The sequence below is a fragment of the Octopus bimaculoides genome, chromosome 10 (assembly GCF_001194135.2).
Source record: "Octopus bimaculoides isolate UCB-OBI-ISO-001 chromosome 10, ASM119413v2, whole genome shotgun sequence".
Classification (NCBI taxonomy): Eukaryota; Metazoa; Mollusca; class Cephalopoda; order Octopoda; family Octopodidae; genus Octopus; species Octopus bimaculoides.
In genome coordinates, this window is record NC_068990.1 from 60,478,438 (window position 1) to 60,486,022 (window position 7,585).

Sequence of the window (7,585 nt, forward strand, 5' to 3'; positions counted from 1 at the left end):
TATATATATATAAGCATATACACATGCACACTCATACATATGCGTGCGCACACACACACATGCACACATATACATACAATGAACTTCTTTCAGTTTCTGTCCACCAAGACACTTACAAGGCTTTGGTCAGTTCAAGACTACAATAGAAGATTCTTACTCAAGGTACCCCAGAATGAAACTGAACTTGGAACCATGTAGCCAAGAACCAAACTTCTTATCACACAGTAACACCCGCTCCTTCAATACACACATACAAACATATATACATATGTGCACATATATATATATGTATACATATCTATCTATCTAGCTAGCTAGCTATATATATATATATATATATATATATAGAGAGAGAGAGAGAGAGAGAGAGAGAGATATATACACATATATAATGAGTGCTATAGATTTTCAAAACATTATTTCCAACACCATCTTCCCCATAATCATTATCAGAGCCACCACAATGGTAAGCTGCAATATGTAGTTTTATCGCATCATTAAATATAAACTTGTTATATCAGTTTATTAAAATATTCTTTTTTTATGCTGTCTACATCATATATTACTCTTTTTTGTATGTGTGTCTTTTTTACTTGTTTACAATAATCTTCTTGGGAGAATTATTTTCTTAAATTAATTCCACACGGAGGACTTTACTTCCATATCATTAATTAGCAGTCATTAAATCAGTAATTTTAAATCTATATCTTAAAAGTTGAACTGATTAAATTTCTTAAAACTACAACTTTATTAATTTAGCTAATTATCGATAGTAGTTTAAAGAATATCATAAAAGAAATACACATTCTTGTGAAAAAAAAGAAAATATTTTAAAGTATCTTACTAATGTATGCTTCATTTCATGTGCTAGACAATGTAACTAGATCTTGGAATGGTAGAACCGGGGCTTTCTGGGAGGTAATACTTTACAGGTGCGTGTGTGTGTGAGAGAGAAAGAGATAGAGAGAGATAGGGTGTGTGTGTGTTCGTGTGAGTGCTATAATCTGAATGTACTGGCAGGTAATATTTTACAGGTATATTTACCACAGTCTAGCTTCTTTTACACTAGAAGAAAATAATTCTTTCTACCATTGGCAGAAGGTCTGGAATTGTGCAGGAAGCAGCTAGCTGATTATATCAACCCCAGTATTTAACTGGCAGTTCTTTTATTGACCTGAAAGAATGAAAGACAACGTTGACCCGAGAAGCATTTGAGCAAATAATATGATCCAAGTAACATACTGAAAGAAACTGCTAAAATATTGGTTTCAAATGTTGGCACAAGGCCAGAAAATTTTGTGAGAGAATGTAAGTAAATTAGACTGACTCTAGTGCTCAACTGGTACTTGTTTTATCATCTCTGAAAGAATGAAAAGCAAGGTAAACCTCAATGGAAATTAAGCTCAGAAAATAGAGATAGGTGAAATGCCGCTAAGCAATTTGTCTGGTGTGCTAATGATTCTGCCTGCCAGTTCGTTGCCTTAGAAACTGTTAAAATATTGATATTTATATTGAGCTTGGAGGCAAACTCATTTTTTCAGGTTTTTGGTTAGGTTGATACACCTTAGAATTGAATGGCACAACCTTAATAAAAGCTACTTGTTTTTAATTTGTGATATGTCAAAGGTGGACCACCCTTAGTTATTAATTTGGAGTAATTGCTTTAATACTGATTGTGTTTCATGCAGACATATTGTACTCATGATATTACCTTGTTTTGCATTGGGCTCTCAACTTCTGATAGAATTTTGGGGGCAGCATCACAGCAATCAGCTTGTTTTGAGTGTTTAAACCTAGCAGAGCCCATCCCTCTACAAGTATGATCATAGATGATATCTTTAAGAGAGATAGAGAGAGAGACAGACAGACAGACAGAGACAGACAGACAGACAGAGAAGTGAGAGAAAAGGGGACCAGATAAAAAATGAAGAAGAAACAACTCCAATACTGGACTATACTTCATTTATTGACCCGAAACAATGAAAAGTAGCATTGACCCCAGGAGGATTGATCCCAGCAGGACTTGAACTCAGGGCACAGACAGGCCTGAAATGAGTACAATAAAGTGAACCATCTGACATTCTAACAATTCTACTCAACACCTTATTTATGACATTAGAATAAAATAAGCACTACATATTCAATGCTCATAAATCAGCTTGAACTTCAAGATATAATTATTTAGAATCCAACTATGCTTTCTAGTAATTATGCATCAAATGGCTTGTTTTTGCTATATTTGGCTTTTTCATCATTAAATTGTTTTCAAATATTCTAGACCTAAATATTCCACTAAAAATCCATAAAGTTAATTGGAATTTTTGTAAATTAAATCTTCATCTCATTTAATTTAACTAAAATTCAAGATCTTCTGTAAGTTTGAGTAATGACAGGAACATTAGGGGAAAAGAGATCATTGTTGATAAAATATATTGAACTCACATTTTCTCAATGTAAAATTGCTTCACACTTGCTAAACTCCATTTGGATCAATATTAACAGACAAGCTTTCTTATTTGAAAAGATTATAGAAAAAGGTAAAATAGTAAATCTGGTAATCATTACCTTGTTTCTTTGAGTTGTATTAATTACTGATAAGTAATATCACATGAACATGAGCAACTATAATTGTTCTGCACTTAATAAAGTATGGAAGAGAAAATTATTACCTTTTTTTTTTATTAAATTCATTTCAATATTGAAAAATTTTCTAACAATAAAATAAAAACAAATGAAAAATGTTTCGAATTTAGGAAGTTCGTCAAAAGAAATATGATTTGATTAAGAAGTTAAGATATCCATTTTATTTATTAAAATTTCTAAAAGGCCAGTAATTACATATTGAAAATATATCTGTCTAAAATGTGGAGACTCCTAGGCCTGAATGACAGTACTATTGGCATCAATGAAGTAATTAACTTATTGAATTTATTGAAGAAAATCCTTTCTCACACTATTGATATATTTTGCATTCTAAAGTGAAAATAATTCCTCCGATTAGCGTAATTAACAGGCCTGCAATTTGGTAGAAAAATTTCACAAATAAAATGTTGATCATGGATTCAACATGATCAAAAGTGATTTTACTTCCAAATTATAAAAGGGAAAAATGGACTTGTTGACCAAAGAGATAGGAAAGAGAAATAAAACCAAAAAAGAGGCATAAGGAAACATATATGCATTCAATGATCAATTGAAGATTTTCCTTTTTTGCTTTCAACAAATATGTTGAGCTTTCATCAAATTAGTTGATTCTGGCAAAATGATGGATTTGGATCTATCATTTTAAATGTATTATACTAACACAAAATAATATTTCATATCCATAACTGTAACATACATATTAATAATTTTCTTAGATTTTAAATATTAAAAGAAAAAAAAAAGCGATACATTTCCTGAGATTTTAGGAGCTAAATATCTGCATTATTCAATATATGCAGATGTGTGTTTACAGCAAATTTTCTCTTGTTGGCAGGCTGGCAAAACACTTAGAGCATAAAAAAATACCTTGTAGTAATTGTTTTAGCTTATTACATCCTAAAATCAAATCATGCCAAAATTAACTTTGCCTTTCATCCTTCTACTATTGATAAAATAAAATATCAGTCAAGTATTGGGGCTACTATAATCCACTCTCCACTCTCTGTAAGATTTCTGGTCTTGTGCCTATGTTAAAAATCAGTATTTAATCAGTTTGTTTTAAATTCTAACTATTCTTCACTCATTTATTATTGTTCTTACTTTTTTTATGTCCATTGTCTGGAAATCTTTCATTACAAATCTGTGACTTCTTCAGTGACTCTTTGATCACATATGTAGATAGAAGAGTCACTGTAGAAGTCTCAGATGTGTGATGGAAGATTTTCAGATAATTAAAAATTATTTTCTTATAATAATTCTCTGAAGAAGTATTTTGCATTGGTGAGAATCATTCGAAACCGGTAAGATTTTCCAACTGGCAATTAATTCCCATTTAACATGGAATATATTTTGGCACACCAGAAGTCACAAACAGTCCGTAATCAGAACTATAGTTCTGATCCAATAACAAAACTGAGACTATTGGTGAGCTTTGATGCCAGGTTGAAAACTGGAGTAGTCTCTCCAAATCTGTCAGAGGAATTGAAACAAACACTCAAGCTAACAAACCATTTATCAATTTTGTAGAGGTACTATAAAGTGGTTGGCATTAGGAAGGGCATTCAGCTGTAGAAATGTTGCCAAATGGGGCCTGATATAGCTCCTGGCCTTGCCAGCTTCATACCAACATGGAAAATGGACATTAAATGATGATGATGATGACGACGATGACTACGACGACAATGATGATGATGATGATGACGACAACGACTACGACGATGATGATCATGATCATGATGACGATGATGATGATGATGATGATGATGATGATGATGATGATGCTGACGATACTGTGAGATATATTATTTATTTACAGCTGGAGAGAATTAGCTATATGTGAATTAGTTCCAGTGACACAATATTAGCTGTTGACTTTTTTGTCAGCTAACCAAAATTTTTTTCCACTTTCTCTGTCTCTTTCCCTTATGAATCACGGGGATTTAATTTGAGAGATTGGGCTCAATTTTAGATATCTAGATAACATTCTAATATTAGTAAAACATGAACAGATAATTATCAATTTTGTAATAATGCTCTTGGGAATTATTTTGCATTAATTGGAATCCTTTACAGACCAGGAACATTACCCATCTGGGGATAAATGCCATTTTAATATCGTATGTATTATTGGGGTTCTATATGAGTCAGTCAGATGTTTAATAGTCATTAATATCATCCCCATTGTGGTCATCATCATCAATTTTAATCAATGTTCGCCTCATGATATTTAATAAGATCGAGAAATACATATATTTAGCATACTACCTTTTGTTCCTTTTATGCTTTTTAATGTATTTTCTTTCTTCATTACAAATTCCTCACTATAACAAAACAGACATTGGAACATATATGGTATTTACATTTATGAAGCAAAGTTCAGTGCATTTATTTTCCTTTTTTTTTTTTTTATCAAAATTCACTGGGTTACTTATGGAACATCATAGACTGCATTAAAAATGTCACTTGATCCATCTTCATGAAGTTTCTCACCAACACATTGCAGCATCTGGCTCATATACTGTTTCCTCTCACTGTCTTTTCTACCATTACTACAGAGGCCACTGATTCTTGGAACTGATTGGTCTTGTGGCACTTACTCTTAGGCAATTCTAACTCATTCACCATTGCTATCCTTGTCAGCCATATTGTCTACCATCTCAGGTTCAGTACTAACCACTAATCTCAGTCCATCCTCCCTAGATCATCGTCTTCACTTCAAGAAATCCATTTCTGCCTATGTTTTTTTTGTAACCATTAACTTGCAATTATTCTTGAAGAATATTAACAGTGTCAGTCATCCCAGTCTTGGAAGATCTGCAATGGTCATTGGAACAACTCTTCCAGACCAATGCAAGTAACAATAATGAAATCAACCAAAATGGTTGTTTTAGAATTGCCTCTTTAAGTGGAATTGCAAACCTAGCAATTCTGTTACTGTTACTGTTACTGTCTCAAATTACTAATTATAATTACAATTGTTGTTGTTGAGATTATTACTGGTAGCAAGAACAGCTAGTGGTGTTCTTGTTACTGTCAGTATCATTTCAATGTCCATTTGTATGTAGTTTTTTACTGCTTCCATGTTGTACCATCAGCTGGATAAGTTTGCCGTACAAGATAACATTTAGAAAAATTACATATCAATCAATATATATTAATCTCTCACAAATATAACTGAGTCAATCTTTAAATGTTTGTATATCCTGCATGAATGTTCTTAGTAGTAGTAGCAGTGGTGGTGGTGGTGGTTTTGGTGGTGGTGGTGGTGGTGGTGGTGGTGGTGGTGGTGATGGTGGTGGTGATGTTGGTATTTGTAGCAGCAGTAACAAAAATAATGGTTTCTGAGGTACAATGTCACATGAAGGAAAAATCAATCCCCAATTTGAACAAAGATCATAAGAAACAACAAAATATCTTAATGCATATAATCCAACCGTCTTCTATTTTTTTTGCTATTCAAATAACATCAAGGATTTCTAAGGTTACATATAGCATAGAAAGGAATAGTCAATAAAAATTATCTGTCCCTGCTCCATGGTACCTTATTTTATCAAACTCATCTTTAACCCTTTAGTATTTAAACTGGCCATATTATGCACAGATAGTCTACCTGCTTCATATTCAAATTGGCCAGATCTGGCCTCTTATACTTCATCATCATCCATTGTTTTAAATCCAAGTTTGTCCCTGTTAACTGGGGTGGCTGGATCTACCTCAATGCCATAGCAACCAAGGTAGGCAGGTCCAGCCTACCTAACCTTTGGGCTGGCTAGTGCCCATTCTCCTTTGCTATCATGAGGTTTTTTTGGAGCTGGATTTTCTATAGGGAGCATGCCCTTGCTTACCCCCAACTTCAATTTCTAGACATGAGTAGTCCCAAGACCATGGCCTCTACCATGATTTTTAAGAAATGTGGTGGAAAACTAGCTCAGGAAGGCAGGGATGCTACTCCCTGAGACCCCTTTCGGAGCCTCCTACCTACCATTACAATTTCATTTTACCATAAAAAGGAGAGATGGTTAGCATTTCCCTTGACAAGTACGGAAGAGATCGAGCAATCTTTCTAACACAGGCACAGGTGCGGCTGTGTGGTAAGAAGCTTGCTTCCCAACCACATGGTTTCGGGTTCAGTCCCACTATAAGGCACCTTGAGCAAGTGTCTTCTACTATAGCCTTGGGCCAACCAAAGCCTTGTGAATGGATCTGGTAGATGGAAACTGAAAGAAGCCCATTGAATGTGTGTGTGTTTGTGTTTGTCCTCCCATCACTGTTTGACAACTGATGCTGTAGTGTTTACATCCCTGTTACTTAGTGGTTCAGCAAAAGAGACCAATAGAATAAGTACTAGGCTTAAGAAAGAAGTCCTGTGGTTGATTTGCTTGACTAAAACCCTTTAAAGTGGTGCTCCAGCATGGCCACAGTCAAAATGACTGAAACAAGTAAAAGAATAAAAGAATAATCACATCATCAAAATCTTGAAGCTACCAGATAATACATGATTAATTCAAAAGAATTTGAATAAGCAAGTAATACATTTGACAGAGAAATCCTAATTCTAAAGGCTTAAAGAATTGTAACTAAATATTACAAAGCATTTTGTCCAACAGCCTAACAATCTTCTAATGCTTTGGTCTCACGCCTCACACAAAACATGTTAGGGTGTACATAAACTAATAAAACTGTGAAGGGGTAAACTTAGCACATGTTTAACACAAAAAATCTTATCAGTATAGAACTAAGACAATCACAAAAATAGCGCAAACTGCTACATGAAAAAGAGTGGGCATCTGAAGATCTCTCCTAACCTTTACTCTATGTAGTTTCTCTTCAAAATGCAAATTTCAAGCTGAATTTGAGAATTAGTCCTTTTCCATGTACCAGTTTTGTTATTTACACCCATCTTTCATCAAATTTACTAATGCCAGTGCCTTTTTCATCATAT

At 33.8% G+C, this 7,585-nt stretch overlaps 1 pseudogene; it reads left to right on the forward strand.

The window, feature by feature from the left end:
• Nucleotides 1-6,639: 6,639 nt before the first annotated feature.
• Nucleotides 6,640-6,766, forward strand: LOC128248944 (U6atac minor spliceosomal RNA; annotated as a pseudogene).
• The last annotated feature ends 819 nt before the right edge of the window (nt 6,767-7,585 follow it).